Source organism: Biomphalaria glabrata, chromosome 15 (genome assembly GCF_947242115.1).
Source record: "Biomphalaria glabrata chromosome 15, xgBioGlab47.1, whole genome shotgun sequence".
NCBI classification, from domain to species: Eukaryota; Metazoa; Mollusca; class Gastropoda; family Planorbidae; genus Biomphalaria; species Biomphalaria glabrata.
Genome location: NC_074725.1, coordinates 17668741 through 17686444, shown reverse-complemented (window position 1 = coordinate 17686444; position 17704 = coordinate 17668741).

Here is a 17704-nt window from a genome sequence, read left to right as displayed (position 1 = left end):
AATGTTATTCAAAGCCGCATCCTTCAATGATGTACCAAGCTAACCGTGCGGGTGTCAGTTATGGAACGGGTCCTTGAGAAACGGCGTGTGAATCGTGGCATGGTTGTTGGGGTTCTATTTCACTCCCTGATCTGTAGAATAAACAGAGTTCCTAAGCACCCCCAGCGGTTGTCTTTCTTTTGCTATCCTATTAAACTAAAACGTTTCCTCTTATGACCGTCTCCACCCGGACGCCACAATGAGGCTGGGGAGCCTAGTTAGCATACAAGACAAGAACGTGTAGCTGCCCAGACCTGACCGTCTCCACCCAGACGTCACAATGAGGCTGGGTAGCCTAGTTACCATACAAGACAAGTACGTGTAGCTGCCCAGACATGACCGTCTCCACCCAGACGTCACAATGAGGCTGGGTAGCCTAGTTACCATACAAGACAAGAACGTGTAGCTGCCCAGACCTGACCGTCTCCACCCAGACGTCACAATGAGGCTGGGTAGCCTAGTTAGCATACAAGACAAGAACGTGTAGCTGCCCAGACCTGACCGTCTCCACCCAGACGTCACTATGAGGCTGGGTAGCCTAGTTACCATACAAGACAAGAACGTGTAGCTGCCCAGACCTGACCGTCTCCACCCAGACGTCACAATGAGGCTGGGTAGCCTAGTTACCATACAAGACAAGTACGTGTAGCTGCCCAGACCTGACCGTCTCCACCCAGACGTCACAATGAGGCTGGGTAGCCTAGTTACCATACAAGACAAGAACGTGTAGCTGCCCAGACCTGACCGTCTCCACCCAGACGTCACAATGAGGCTGGGTAGCCTAGTTACCATACAAGACAAGAACGTGTAGCTGCCCAGACCTGACCGTCTCCACCCAGACGTCACAATGAGGCTGGGTAGCCTAGTTACCATACATGACAAGTACGTGTAGCTGCCCAGACCTGACCGTCTCCACCCAGACGTCACTATGAGGCTGGGTAGCCTAGTTACCATACAAGACAAGTACGTGTAGCTGCCCAGACCTGACCGTCTCCACCCAGACGTCACAATGAGGCTGGGTAGCCTAGTTACCATACAAGACAAGAACGTGTAGCTGCCCAGACCTGACCGTCTCCACCCAGACGTCACAATGAGGCTGGGTAGCCTAGTTACCATACAAGACAAGAACGTGTAGCTGCCCAGACCTGACCGTCTCCACCCAGACGTCACAATGAGGCTGGGTAGCCTAGTTACCATACAAGACAAGAACGTGTAGCTGCCCAGACCTGACCGTCTCCACCCAGACGTCACGATGAGGCTGGGTAGCCTAGTTACCATACAAGACAAGAACGTGTAGCTGCCCAGACCTGACCGTCTCCACCCAGACGTCACAATGAGGCTGGGTAGCCTAGTTACCATACAAGACAAGAACGTGTAGCTGCCCAGACCTGACCGTCTCCACCCAGACGTCACAATGAGGCTGGGTAGCCTAGTTACCATACAAGACAAGTACGTGTAGCTGCCCAGACCTTACCGTCTCCACCCAGACGTCACAATGACAATGAGGCTGGGTAGCCTAGTTACCATACAAGACAAGAACGTGTAGCTGCCCAGACCTGACCGTCTCCACCCAGACGTCACAATGAGGCTGGGTAGCCTAGTTACCATACAAGACAAGTACGTGTAGCTGCCCAGACCTGACCGTCTCCACCCAGACGTCACAATGACAATGAGGCTGGGTAGCCTAGTTACCATACAAGACAAGTACGTGTAGCTGCCCAGACCTGACCGTCTCCACCCAGACGTCACAATGACAATGAGGCTGGGTAGCCTAGTTACCATACAAGACAAGTACGTGTAGCTGCCCAGACATGACCGTCTCCACCCAGACGTCACAATGAGGCTGGGTAGCCTAGTTACCATACAAGACAAGAACGTGTAGCTGCCCAGACCTGACCGTCTCCATCCAGACGTCACAATGACAATGAGGCTGGGTAGCCTAGTTACCATACAAGACAAGTACGTGTAGCTGCCCCAGACCTGACCGTCTCCACCCAGACGTCACAATGACAATGAGGCTGGGTAGCCTAGTTACCATACAAGACAAGTACGTGTAGCTGCCCAGACATGACCGTCTCCACCCAGACGTCACAATGAGGCTGGGTAGCCTAGTTACCATACAAGACAAGTACGTGTAGCTGCCCAGACCTGACCGTCTCCACCCAGACGTCACAATGACAATGAGGCTGGGTAGCCTAGTTACCATACAAGACAAGAACGTGTAGCTGCCCAGACCTGACCGTCTCCACCCAGACGTCACAATGAGGCTGGGTAGCCTAGTTACCATACAAGACAAGAACGTGTAGCTGCCCAGACCTGACCGTCTCCACCCAGACGTCACAATGAGGCTGGGTAGCCTAGTTACCATACAAGACAAGAACGTGTAGCTGCCCAGACCTGACCGTCTCCACCCAGACGTCACAATGAGGCTGGGTAGCCTAGTTACCAAACAAGACAAGAACGTGTAGCTGCCCAGACCTGACCGTCTCCACCCAGACGTCACAATGAGGCTGGGTAGCCTAGTTACCATACAAGACAAGAACGTGTAGCTGCCCAGACCTGACCGTCTCCACCCAGACGTCACAATGAGGCTGGGTAGCCTAGTTAGCATACAAGACAAGAACGTGTAGCTGCCCAGACCTGACCGTCTCCACCCAGACGTCACTATGAGGTTGGGTAGCCTAGTTACCATACAAGACAAGAACGTGTAGCTGCCCAGACCTGACCGTCTCCACCCAGACGTCACAATGAGGCTGGGTAGCCTAGTTACCATACAAGACAAGAACGTGTAGCTGCCCAGACCTGACCGTCTCCACCCAGACGTCACAATGAGGCTGGGTAGCCTAGTTACCATACAAGACAAGTACGTGTAGCTGCCCAGACCTGACCGTCTCCACCCAGACGTCACAATGAGGCTGGGTAGCCTAGTTACCATACAAGACAAGTACGTGTAGCTGCCCAGACCTGACCGTCTCCACCCAGACGTCACAATGACAATGAGGCTGGGTAGCCTAGTTACCATACAAGACAAGAACGTGTAGCTGCCCAGACCTGACCGTCTCCACCCAGACGTCACAATGACAATGAGGCTGGGTAGCCTAGTTACCATACAAGACAAGAACGTGTAGCTGCCCAGACCTGACCGTCTCCACCCAGACGTCACAATGAGGCTGGGTAGCCTAGTTACCATACAAGACAAGAACGTGTAGCTGCCCAGACCTGACCGTCTCCACCCAGACGTCACTATGAGGCTGGGTAGCCTAGTTACCATACAAGACAAGAACGTGTAGCTGCCCAGACCTGACCGTCTCCACCCAGACGTCACAATGACAATGAGGCTGGGTAGCCTAGTTACCATACAAGACAAGAACGTGTAGCTGCCCAGACCTGACCGTCTCCACCCAGACGTCACAATGAGGCTGGGTAGCCTAGTTACCATACAAGACAAGTACGTGTAGCTGCCCAGACCTGACCGTCTCCACCCAGACGTCACAATGACAATGAGGCTGGTTAGCCTAGTTACCATACAAGACAAGTACGTGTAGCTGCCCAGACCTGACAGTCTCCACCCAGACGTCACAATGACAATGAGGCTGGGTAGCCTAGTTACCATACAAGACAAGTACGTGTAGCTGCCCAGACCTGACCGTCTCCACCCAGACGTCACAATGAGGCTGGGTAGCCTAGTTACCATACAAGACAAGAACGTGTAGCTGCCCCAGACCTGACCGTCTCCACCCAGACGTCACAATGACAATGAGGCTGGGTAGCCTAGTTACCATACAAGACAAGTACGTGTAGCTGCCCAGACCTGACCGTCTCCACCCAGACGTCACAATGACAATGAGGCTGGGTAGCCTAGTTACCATACAAGACAAGTACGTGTAGCTGCCCAGACATGACCGTCTCCACCCAGACGTCACAATGAGGCTGGGTAGCCTAGTTACCATACAAGACAAGTACGTGTAGCTGCCCAGACCTGACCGTCTCCACCCAGACGTCACAATGACAATGAGGCTGGGTAGCCTAGTTACCATACAAGACAAGAACGTGTAGCTGCCCAGACCTGACCGTCTCCACCCAGACGTCACAATGAGGCTGGGTAGCCTAGTTACCATACAAGACAAGAACGTGTAGCTGCCAAGACCTGACCGTCTCCACCCAGACGTCACAATGAGGCTGGGTAGCCTAGTTACCATACAAGACAAGAACGTGTAGCTGCCCAGACCTGACCGTCTCCACCCAGACGTCACAATGAGGCTGGGTAGCCTAGTTACCATACAAGACAAGAACGTGTAGCTGCCCAGACCTGACCGTCTCCACCCAGACGTCACAATGAGGCTGGGTAGCCTAGTTACCATACAAGACAAGAACGTGTAGCTGCCCAGACCTGACCGTCTCCACCCAGACGTCACAATGAGGCTGGGTAGCCTAGTTAGCATACAAGACAAGAACGTGTAGCTGCCCAGACCTGACCGTCTCCACCCAGACGTCACTATGAGGTTGGGTAGCCTAGTTACCATACAAGACAAGAACGTGTAGCTGCCCAGACCTGACCGTCTCCACCCAGACATCACAATGAGGCTGGGTAGCCTAGTTACCATACAAGACAAGAACGTGTAGCTGCCCAGACCTGACCGTCTCCACCCAGACGTCACAATGAGGCTGGGTAGCCTAGTTACCATACAAGACAAGCACGTGTAGCTGCCCAGACCTGACCGTCTCCACCCAGACGTCACAATGAGGCTGGGTAGCCTAGTTACCATACAAGACAAGTACGTGTAGCTGCCCAGACCTGACCGTCTCCACCCAGACGTCACAATGACAATGAGGCTGGGTAGCCTAGTTACCATACAAGACAAGAACGTGTAGCTGCCCAGACCTGACCGTCTCCACCCAGACGTCACAATGACAATGAGGCTGGGTAGCCTAGTTACCATACAAGACAAGAACGTGTAGCTGCCCAGACCTGACCGTCTCCACCCAGACGTCACAATGAGGCTGGGTAGCCTAGTTACCATACAAGACAAGAACGTGTAGCTGCCCAGACCTGACCGTCTCCACCCAGACGTCACTATGAGGCTGGGTAGCCTAGTTACCATACAAGACAAGAACGTGTAGCTGCCCAGACCTGACCGTCTCCACCCAGACGTCACAATGAGGCTGGGTAGCCTAGTTACCATACAAGACAAGAACGTGTAGCTGCCCAGACCTGACCGTCTCCACCCAGACGTCACTATGAGGCTGGGTAGCCTAGTTACCATACAAGACAAGTACGTGTAGCTGCCCAGACCTGACCGTCTCCACCCAGACGTCACAATGAGGCTGGGTAGCCTAGTTACCATACAAGACAAGTACGTGTAGCTGCCCAGGCCTGACCGTCTCCAGCCAGACGTCACAATGAGGCTGGGTAGCCTAGTTACCATACAAGACAAGTACGTGTAGCTGCCCAGACCTGACCGTCTCCACCCAGACGTCACTATGAGGTTGGGTAGCCTAGTTACCATACAAGACAAGTACGTGTAGCTGCCCAGGCCTGACCGTCTCCAGCCAGACGTCACTATGAGGCTGGGTAGCCTAGTTACCATACAAGACAAGTACGTGTAGCTGCCCAGACCTGACCGTCTCCACCCAGACGTCACAATGAGGCTGGGTAGCCTAGTTACCATACAAGACAAGTACGTGTAGCTGCCCAGACCTGACCGTCTCCACCCAGACGTCACAATGACAATGAGGCTGGGTAGCCTAGTTACCATACAAGACAAGAACGTGTAGCTGCCCAGACCTGACCGTCTCCACCCAGACGTCACAATGAGGCTGGGTAGCCTAGTTACCATACAAGACAAGTACGTGTAGCTGCCCAGGCCTGACCGTCTCCACCCAGACGTCACAATGAGGCTGGGTAGCCTAGTTACCATACAAGACAAGAACGTGTAGCTGCCCAGACCTGACCGTCTCCAGCCAGACGTCACTATGAGGCTGGGTAGCCTAGTTACCATACAAGACAAGAACGTGTAGCTGCCCAGACCTGACCGTCTCCACCCAGACGTCACAATGACAATGAGGCTGGGTAGCCTAGTTACCATACAAGACAAGAACGTGTAGCTGCCCAGACCTGACCGTCTCCACCCAGACGTCACTATGAGGCTGGGTAGCCTAGTTACCATACAAGACAAGTACGTGTAGCTGCCCAGACCTGACCGTCTCCACCCAGACGTCACAATGACAATGAGGCTGGGTAGCCTAGTTACCATACAAGACAAGAACGTGTAGCTGCCCAGACCTGACCGTCTCCACCCAGACGTCACAATGAGGCTGGGTAGCCTAGTTACCATACAAGACAAGTACGTGTAGCTGCCCAGACCTGACCGTCTCCACCCAGACGTCACAATGACAATGAGGCTGGGTAGCCTAGTTACCATACAAGACAAGAACGTGTAGCTGCCCAGACCTGACCGTCTCCACCCAGACGTCACAATGAGGCTGGGTAGCCTAGTTACCATACAAGACAAGAACGTGTAGCTGCCCAGACCTGACCGTCTCCACCCAGACGTCACTATGAGGTTGGGTAGCCTAGTTACCATACAAGACAAGAACGTGTAGCTGCCCAGACCTGACCGTCTCCACCCAGACGTCACAATGAGGCTGGGTAGCCTAGTTACCATACAAGACAAGAACGTGTAGCTGCCCAGACCTGACCGTCTCCACCCAGACGTCACAATGAGGCTGGGTAGCCTAGTTACCATACAAGACAAGAACGTGTAGCTGCCCAGACCTGACCGTCTCCACCCAGACGTCACAATGAGGCTGGGTAGCCTAGTTACCATACAAGACAAGAACGTGTAGCTGCCCAGACCTGACCGTCTCCACCCAGACGTCACAATGACAATGAGGCTGGGTAGCCTAGTTACCATACAAGACAAGTACGTGTAGCTGCCCAGGCCTGACCGTCTCCACCCAGACGTCACAATGAGGCTGGGTAGCCTAGTTACCATACAAGACAAGAACGTGTAGCTGCCCAGACCTGACCGTCTCCAGCCAGACGTCACTATGAGGCTGGGTAGCCTAGTTACCATACAAGACAAGAACGTGTAGCTGCCCAGACATGACCGTCTCCACCCAGACGTCACAATGACAATGAGGCTGGGTAGCCTAGTTACCATACAAGACAAGAACGTGTAGCTGCCCAGACCTGACCGTCTCCACCCAGACGTCACAATGAGGCTGGGTAGCCTAGTTACCATACAAGACAAGTACGTGTAGCTGCCCAGGCCTGACCGTCTCCACCCAGACGTCACAATGAGGCTGGGTAGCCTAGTTACCATACAAGACAAGTACGTGTAGCTGCCCAGACCTGACCGTCTCCACCCAGACGTCACAATGAGGCTGGGTAGCCTAGTTACCATACAAGACAAGTACGTGTAGCTGCCCAGACCTGACCGTCTCCACCCAGACGTCACAATGAGGCTGGGTAGCCTAGTTACCATACAAGACAAGAACGTGTAGCTGCCCAGACCTGACCGTCTCCACCCAGACGTCACAATGAGGCTGGGTAGCCTAGTTACCATACAAGACAAGAACGTGTAGCTGCCCAGACCTGACCGTCTCCACCCAGACGTCACTATGAGGCTGGGTAGCCTAGTTACCATACAAGACAAGAACGTGTAGCTGCCCACGTAGCAAGTCTCTGGGAGCTGAAAGAAATATGAAGCACATTTTATTCTTCCTCCCCGCAGCCTCTATGGCACCGTGAGTCGAAGTTTTGGTCAGAACCTTGCGAAATATGAACCGACGGGACATTAGCTCGTTCTGCACTGTGGTCTAATGCCTATGCTAGCTTGTTCAGGCTTGGGCAGCCTCCACCAAGGAGAGATGCTGTCGGGGAACCTCGTGTTTCCGGACTTCGTGGGTGCACAGAAAAAAAAAATTCTAATTAAAAGATAGAAACGTTAAGCAGTGTTAAACTTCGAAACAACTAGATTTAATCAAACTCACACGTATCCAAACAATTAAACGTATATTTAACCCAAGTTATACAACTAGAATAGACATTACTTATTAGTTTAATCATTTAAAGATTGAATTTCAAAAACTAACAAAAAAAATATTTTTAAGAATCTTTTTAATTAAAAAAAAACGTTATCGAAGTGGAAGAACCCCAATATCTCAATAGTGCAGAAATAAGCCCCATTTTTCTATATATTATGCAGAACAAAATTAATTAATTACCAATAAATGATCAACTAATTGGATAATTTTTATCGATACATGTTTTGTCATCAACTACAAATAAATATGCAAAATTTCAACTTGATCCGAGCATGAGAAGCGGGAGAAACAACTTCTACAAAACGTAATAAGTGGAAAAAAATCCATCTATAGGCCTACTGATACATCTCTCAACATGTATGATTTTTTCCCTTATTTGATACCAAACAAAAAAAAATTATTACCAATAATTAATTAGCTGATTTGTTAATTTTCTGACTGGTGCATGTTTTGTCAGGTACAATAATTAATTGTGTAAAGTTTCAACTTGATCCGAGAATGGGTGTGGGAGAAATAACGTGAACGAAGATTGTACCAGTCTGTGAGACAGAGTGAGTTGATAGAAGCTTTGAAAAATAAAAGCTCGTCCGAAAGAAGTTTGCTCCTTTATGTCATTACCCCGACCCAGTTGTGACCTACCTATTTTACCGCAGCCAACTCAGTCAAAGCCACTGTCTGTTGGGAGTTGATTTGAAAGAAATAGTCGATATAATTTTCTTTTCGATGTGTAAACCGCTTTGGGAAGAATGCAATTGTGTTTGAAGAAATGGCTTCTTTGGTCACATAAGACGTTGCAAGAGAAAAGATCGTCTCACAAAACATTTTTGTTCAACTATTAAGTTTAAAAAAAAAACGTTTATTCGCAATGCAAAATAAATTTCCTAACCCATAATTCTTAGACGCATTTTCAAAAAAGCATGTTTGATTTTATATGAAAATAAAGCTTGATAAATATAGTAACTTAATGTTGCAAACACTATTTAATAATTAAACGCTGGATCATTAAACAACAATATAGATAAAACTAATCATAGTCATACTCAACAGTTTCAGTCAGAACATAGTCATAATCATCAGCTTCAGTCACAACATAGTCATAATCATCAGCTTCAGTCACAACATAGTCATATTCATCAGTTTCAGTCACCACATAGTCATATTCATCAGTTTCAGTCACCACATAGTCATAATCATCAGCTTCAGTCACTACATAGTCATAATCATCAGCTTCAGTCACCACATAGTCATAATCATCAGCTTCAGTCACCACATAGTCATAATCATCAGCTTCAGTCACCACATAGTCATATTAATCCGTTTCAGTCACAACATAGTCATAATCTTTAATGATTATCTTCCACCAGTATCATTACGTCTTTAATGCTTATCTTAAAATTTCATATTGACAAGAATAAGATTTGAATAGATTATTTTGTATGGATGCTGTGCCACTAGCGGATCCAGAACTTTGGAGTGGGGGGGGCGATTTTTTTCCAAACCCTAACCCTAACGCCCAGTAAACCCTAACCCTATACATAAACGTGCGTACAGCACACACACACACACACACACACACATATATATATATATATATATATATATATATATATATATATATATATATATATATATATATATATATATATATATATATATATAAGAATAAATAAGCAATATTTCACAGTATTTTCATGCATTCTTCACTGCAGAAACGCATTCTCCTGACATTTACAGCTCTTTATCCATCAGTGGAGTTCGGGGCGAAGCCCCGACGCCAAAAAGAGTTTTCTTGCATTTTTCACTGCAGAAACGCCTGCTCCTGACAACTACAGCTCAGTGATTTTCGGGGCGTAGCCCCGACGCATAAAGCGTTTTCATGCATTCTTCACTGAAGAAACGCATTCTCCTGACATCTACAGCTCATTTTAATCAGTGGAGTTCGGGGCGAAGCCCCGACGCCAAAAGCGTTTTCTTGCATTTTTCACTGCAGAAACGCCTGCTCCTGACATCTAAAGCTCACTATTCTTCAGTGAGTTTCGTTTTCATGCATTCTTCACTGAAGAAACGCATTCTCCTTACCTAAAGCTCATTATTCATCTTATTAAAAAAGGTCTAATTTGAATGTATACGCCCTTAATACATTGCAAATTAATCCGATTTGTTCCTTGAAAAGATCAGATACCCCACATATTTAGATTAAGGCTTTGACGATCGAAAAAAAAATTCGATAAATAATATTCAATAAAATTCAAGCATAAATTGTGAGTTATAGTCCCAAATATAACTAGAAAAATATTAGATTGAGTAAAGGTTGGAAAAAAGGCTACTCATCTCAATCGTGACTCTTATACTGAAAATTTTTGCTTGAATTCTAACTTTTCCAAAGCAAAGTCTTTCTTAAAATAATTATGATAAATTCATGTGAAATCACATAAACTCTGTCTGGAAATGGGAGGGGCGGTAGAATGAAAACGATTTATCCTCGCTCCTTTTTATAATTTCTGCTAATGATTGCATTTGGCATTAAAGAATAAGGGTGGGGCCACTCGATACGAGAATTTTATTTATAGCATATATAAATTATATTAGTGGCTGATTTTTTTTTTACATTTTGTAATTTCTTAACTATAATACAAAAAGAAAAATTATTGCTTCGTCCTATGAGGGAAAGGAGATGGCATGTATCGCCCCTCCCACCTTTTTCCTTTTATATTTACTAATCATAAAATTTGAGATTAGAGTGTGGTGCGACATAATATACAAATGGTTTCACATATCAATTATATAGAAATTCAACTATTTTTATTCACAAACTATGATTTCTCCATAAAAATATGACCGCCCCCCCCACTCAGAGGGCTAGAGCGGGGAGGGCAGTACATGCAATCGCCCCCCCCCCTTTACCCCACCGAATCGGCCAAGATACCTGAAGGAGAGCGACATAATATCAAATTTATATATTAATGCAACTAATCTTGCTCACAAACTATGATTTCTCCATAAAAGTAGGACCGCCCTCCCCACACACTCAAAGGGTTTAGGTGGGAAGGGCAGTAGAGGTTTCGCCCCCCCCCCACACACACACACACACCAATCGGACAACAGGGGAACGACATAATATAAAGATCGGTTAAAATATCAATAACAAGTTTTAATCATAATTGATTCTTTTGGCAAGCTGTGATTTCTACAAATAAATTGGACCGCCCCCCCCCCCCACTCAAAAGTTTATGGTTGGGGGGGGGGGGCGGATTGATGCTATCGCCCCCTCCTGACCCCACCTAATCGGCCAACATACTAGAAGGGGGGGGGCGAAATAATCTAAAAATAGTTTGAAATATAAATAACTAGTATATATTATTAACAAAAGTAATAAATTCGTATACAAATTGTGTGACTTCTATACTAAAATTCGTCCGCCCCCCCCGGGGGGGGGGGCGGCCGAGTGGGGGGGGGGGCGATCGCCCCTACCGCCCCCCCCTGGATCCGCCAGTGTGCTGTGCCTTCCCCATACCACCCTATTAGCGAATGACGTAGCGGTAATTAGTTGCACACACACACACACGGGGGAAGCTTCGAAATTCAATCACTAATGTCCCGCTTCTCTCAGGCATACTTGGGCTTTTTTTTTTTTTAGCACGAAGAAAACTAACGTGATGGAGCCACCTGCTACAACACCGCCCTCTAGCCAGTGGCGTAGCAAGGTACCCGTGGGCAAGGGTTCGAGAATATCTTATTTCCAATAAGACAAATTTAGTGTCTGACAGAAAGTAATATTGAATCCCCTTCGCGCCATGGATACAATGCCACTGCCTCTATCCTCGTTGCTGAAAACAAGCAAGGTGACGTACATGAATTTTGCTACCTGGGGTCCATAATTCAAGACGATGAGGAGATAATACAAGAAAAATATATAAAAAAATAAATTTTAAAACAGTTCTGAAGCCTCCCCCCCCCTACACACACACACACCTGGTATCCGCTGTGTTGAGGTCATCCATTAAAGTGTGATAGGGCCTAACAAATCGAGATTAATAATAATAAATCTGTGCAATTAGAAATATTTTTACCAATCGACTTTGTTTAGCGCAATTTAAAATTCATGCTTTTAGCTTTCTCACTATGTTCTGGAAGCTCAAAATTGGTAAGCAGTGAAATCTGCCCATGTGGAGTGTCACCAGAGAATGCTGACCATGTCCTTCAAAACTGCATTCTTTACTAAGAGGCCCGATCAAGACACTGGCCCCAAAAACACTCATATAGAAAGAAAACTATATGGAGAGCTCCCTGATTTGAAAACCACTGTGCATCTCATCTCATGTATTGGTCTAGTCATCTGAACGCCCCAACATAAAAATGAGAACGAGTAAGAAGAAGAAGCTTTCTCAATGCGCTATGATCCTATTTCTGGACCAGTTGGGAAGAGGGTGGGGTGGGCTGGGTGAAGGTACCGTAGTTATTATACATAAAATACTGAACCATAATCTTCAAAGACAAAACCAAAACCTAATAAAATATTCAGAAAGACACAAGTTAAGGTAAAGGCACATTCCTTGTTCTACATGCTCAGAAATATTTGTACTAAAACTCCTTCTTCCCTTGTGCTTTTAGAGCATGAAATGGGTTACCTGAATCAGACAGAAAAAAAACAATGACTTGGCTGAGCTTAAGTCATTGATTAACATGCATGACCAGATTGACCTAGGAACACGCGTAGAACGTAATCATCTTCTTGTTTTAAATAAAATCTTTTATTTTATTAGAAAAGAAGGTTACCGTGATAGCTTTTTTAATGTATTTTAAATTTAAAAAAAAAATTGTGATGCATGTTACTTAAAAAAAAAAAATAATACGACTTCAATTCGAACTCGAGGGCTCAAGCCTCTTCATGTCAATGTGCTAACCAGTGTGCCTGGGAAGTGTTTATGAAAATAGAAGGTTTCATATTTGTTATTAGTTTCAATCTTTTAAGCAACGAGCTAATCCTCTACAGTACTCTACACTAAGTATAAGGGGACTAGTTCAACTTATACCATCACATCTGTCAAGAACATTTTCTTTCCCTTGTTCAATACCAAACAAAATACTTGATCACTAATCATTAATTTTTTTTTCTTCTTGAAATAATTGTTCAAAATTGAAACTTGATCCGAAATATGGTGGGGGAGAAACAACGTGTACAAAAATTGTACCAGACAGACAAACTGGGTTCTTAAATCTATCCCGAAACTCATTCATCATGGACAACTCGTGGCAGGCTCAAGAAAAACCTGTCGGGCCCACCTCCGATATGTGAATTTAATCACCTCAATGCATTGGATATCGATGGTGACTACTGGGAAGACATAGCCCTAGACCGCACTATGTGGAGAGAGATGATGACTACTGGGAAGACATAGCCCTAGACCGCACTATGTGGAGAGAGATGATGACTACTGGGAAGACATAGCCCTAGACCGCACTATGTGGAGAGAGATGGTGACTACTGGGAAGACATAGCCCTAGACCGCACTATGTGGAGAGAGATGATGACTACTGGGAAGACATAGCCCTAGACCGCACTATGTGGAGAGAGATGGTGACTACTGGGAAGACATAGCCCTAGACCGCACTATGTGGAGAGAGATGGTGACTACTAGGAAGACATAGCCCTAGACCGCACTATGTGGAGAGAGATGGTGACTACTAGGAAGACATAGCCCTAGACCGCACTATGTGGAGAGAGATGGTGACTACTGGGAAGACATAGCCCTAGAACGCACTATGTGGAGAGAGATGGTGACTACTGGGAAGACATAGCCTTAGACCGCACTATGTGGATATCGATGTTGACTACTGGGAAGACATAGCCCTAGACCGCACTATGTGGAGAGAGATGGTGACTACTAGGAAGACATAGCCCTAGACCGCACTATGTGGAGAGAGATGGTGACTACTAGGAAGACATAGCCCTAGAACGCACTATGTGGAGAGAGATGATGACTACTAGGAAGACATAGCCTTAGACCGCACTATGTGGAGAGAGATGGTGACTACTGGGAAGACATAGCCCTAGACCGCACTATGTGGATATCGATGTTGACTACTGGGAAGACATAGCCCTAGACCGCACTATGTGGAGAGAGATGGTGACTACTAGGAAGACATAGCCCTAGACCGCACTATGTGGAGAGAGATGGTGACTACTAGGAAGACATAGCCCTAGACCGCACTATGTGGAGAGAGATGGTGACTACTAGGAAGACATAGCCCTAGACCGCACTATGTGGAGAGAGATGGTGACTACTGGGAAGACATAGCCCTAGACCGCACTATGTGGAGAGAGATGATGACTACTGGGAAGACATAGCCCTAGACCGCACTATGTGGAGAGAGATGATGACTACTGGGAAGACATAGCCCTAGACCGCACTATGTGGAGAGAGATGGTGACTACTGGGAAGACATAGCCCTAGACCGCACTATGTGGAGAGAGATGATGACTACTGGGAAGACATAGCCCTAGACCGCACTATGTGGAGAGAGATGGTGACTACTGGGAAGACATAGCCTTAGACCGCACTATGTGGAGAGAGATGGTGACTACTGGGAAGACATAGCCCTAGACCGCACTATGTGGAGAGAGATGGTGACTACTAGGAAGACATAGCCCTAGACCGCACTATGTGGAGAGAGATGATGACTACTAGGAAGACATAGCCCTAGACCGCACTATGTGGAGAGAGATGGTGACTACTGGGAAGACATAGCCCTAGACCGCACTATGTGGAGAGAGATGGTGACTACTGGGAAGACATAGCCCTAGACCGCACTATGTGGAGAGAGATGGTGACTACTGGGAAGACATAGCCCTAGACCGCACTATGTGGATATCGATGTTGACTACTAGGAAGACATAGCCCTAGACCGCACTATGTGGAGAGAGATGGTGACTACTGGGAAGACATAGCCCTAGACCGCACTATGTGGAGAGAGATGGTGACTACTGGGAAGACATAGCCCTAGACCGCACTATGTGGAGAGAGATGATGACTACTGGGAAGACATAGCCTTAGACCGCACTATGTGGAGAGAGATGGTGACTACTGGGAAGACATAGCCCTAGACCGCACTATGTGGATATCGATGTTGACTACTAGGAAGACATAGCCCTAGACCGCACTATGTGGAGAGAGATGATGACTACTGGGAAGACATAGCCCTAGACCGCACTATGTGGATATCGATGTTGACTACTAGGAAGACATAGCCCTAGACCGCACTTTGTGGAGAGAGATGGTGACTACTAGGAAGACATAGCCTTAGACCGCACTATGTGGAGAGAGATGGTGACTACTGGGAAGACATAGCCTTAGACCGCACTATGTGGAGAGAGATGGTGACTACTAGGAAGACATAGCCCTAGACCGCACTATGTGGATATCGATGTTGACTACTAGGAAGACATAGCCCTAGACCGCACTATGTGGAGAGAGATGATGACTACTGGGAAGACATAGCCTTAGACCGCACTATGTGGAGAGAGATGGTGACTACTGGGAAGACATAGCCTTAGACCGCACTATGTGGAGAGAGATGGTGACTACTGGGAAGACATAGCCCTAGACCGCACTATGTGGATATCGATGTTGACTACTAGGAAGACATAGCCCTAGACCGCACTATGTGGAGAGAGATGGTGACTACTAGGAAGACATAGCCCTAGACCGCACTATGTGGAGAGAGATGGTGACTACTAGGAAGACATAGCCCTAGACCGCACTATGTGGAGAGAGATGGTGACTACTAGGAAGACATAGCCCTAGACCGCACTATGTGGAGAGAGATGATGACTACTGGGAAGACATAGCCCTAGACCGCACTATGTGGAGAGAGATGGTGACTACTAGGAAGACATAGCCCTAGACCGCACTATGTGGATATCGATGTTGACTACTGGGAAGACATAGCCCTAGACCGCACTATGTGGAGAGAGATGGTGACTACTGGGAAGACATAGCCCTAGACCGCACTATGTGGAGAGAGATGGTGACTACTGGGAAGACATAGCCCTAGACCGCACTATGTGGAGAGAGATGGTGACTACTAGGAAGACATAGCCCTAGACAGCACTATGTGGATATCGATGTTGACTACTGGGAAGACATAGCCCTAGACCGCACTATGTGGAGAGAGATGGTGACTACTGGGAAGACATAGCCCTAGACCGCACTATGTGGAGAGAGATGGTGACTACTGGGAAGACATAGCCCTAGACCGCACTATGTGGAGAGAGATGGTGACTACTGGGAAGACATAGCCCTAGACCGCACTATGTGGATATCGATGTTGACTACTAGGAAGACATAGCCCTAGACCGCACTATGTGGAGAGAGATGATGACTACTGGGAAGACATAGCCTTAGACCGCACTATGTGGAGAGAGATGGTGACTACTGGGAAGACATAGCCTTAGACCGCACTATGTGGAGAGAGATGGTGACTACTGGGAAGACATAGCCCTAGACCGCACTATGTGGAGAGAGATGGTGACTACTGGGAAGACATAGCCTTAGACCGCACTATGTGGAGAGAGATGATGACTACTGGGAAGACATAGCCCTAGACCGCACTATGTGGAGAGAGATGGTGACTACTGGGAAGACATAGCCTTAGACCGCACTATGTGGAGAGAGCTGGTGACTACTGGGAAGACATAGCCTTAGACCGCACTATGTGGAGAGAGATGATGACTACTAGGAAGACATAGCCCTAGACCGCACTATGTGGAGAGAGATGATGACTACTGGGAAGACATAGCCCTAGACCGCACTATGTGGAGAGAGATGATGACTACTAGGAAGACATAGCCCTAGACCGCACTATGTGGAGAGAGATGGTGACTACTGGGAAGACATAGCCCTAGACCGCACTATGTGGAGAGAGATGGTGACTACTGGGAAGACATAGCCCTAGACCGCACTATGTGGAGAGAGATGATGACTACTGGGAAGACATAGCCTTAGACCGCACTATGTGGAGAGAGATGGTGACTACTGGGAAGACATAGCCTTAGACCGCACTATGTGGAGAGAGATGGTGACTACTGGGAAGACATAGCCCTAGACCGCACTATGTGGAGAGAGATGGTGACTACTGGGAAGACATAGCCCTAGACCGCACTATGTGGAGAGAGATGATGACTACTGGGAAGACATAGCCCTAGACCGCACTATGTGGAGAGAGATGGTGACTACTGGGAAGACATAGCCCTAGACCGCACTATGTGGAGAGAGATGATGACTACTGGGAAGACATAGCCCTAGACCGCACTATGTGGAGAGAGATGATGACTACTGGGAAGACATAGCCCTAGACCGCACTATGTGGAGAGAGATGATGACTACTGGGAAGACATAGCCCTAGACCGCACTATGTGGAGAGAGATGGTGACTACTGGGAAGACATAGCCCTAGACCGCACTATGTGGAGAGAGATGATGACTACTGGGAAGACATAGCCCTAGACCGCACTATGTGGAGAGAGATGGTGACTACTGGGAAGACATAGCCCTAGACCGCACTATGTGGAGAGAGATGATGACTACTGGGAAGACATAGCCCTAGACCGCACTATG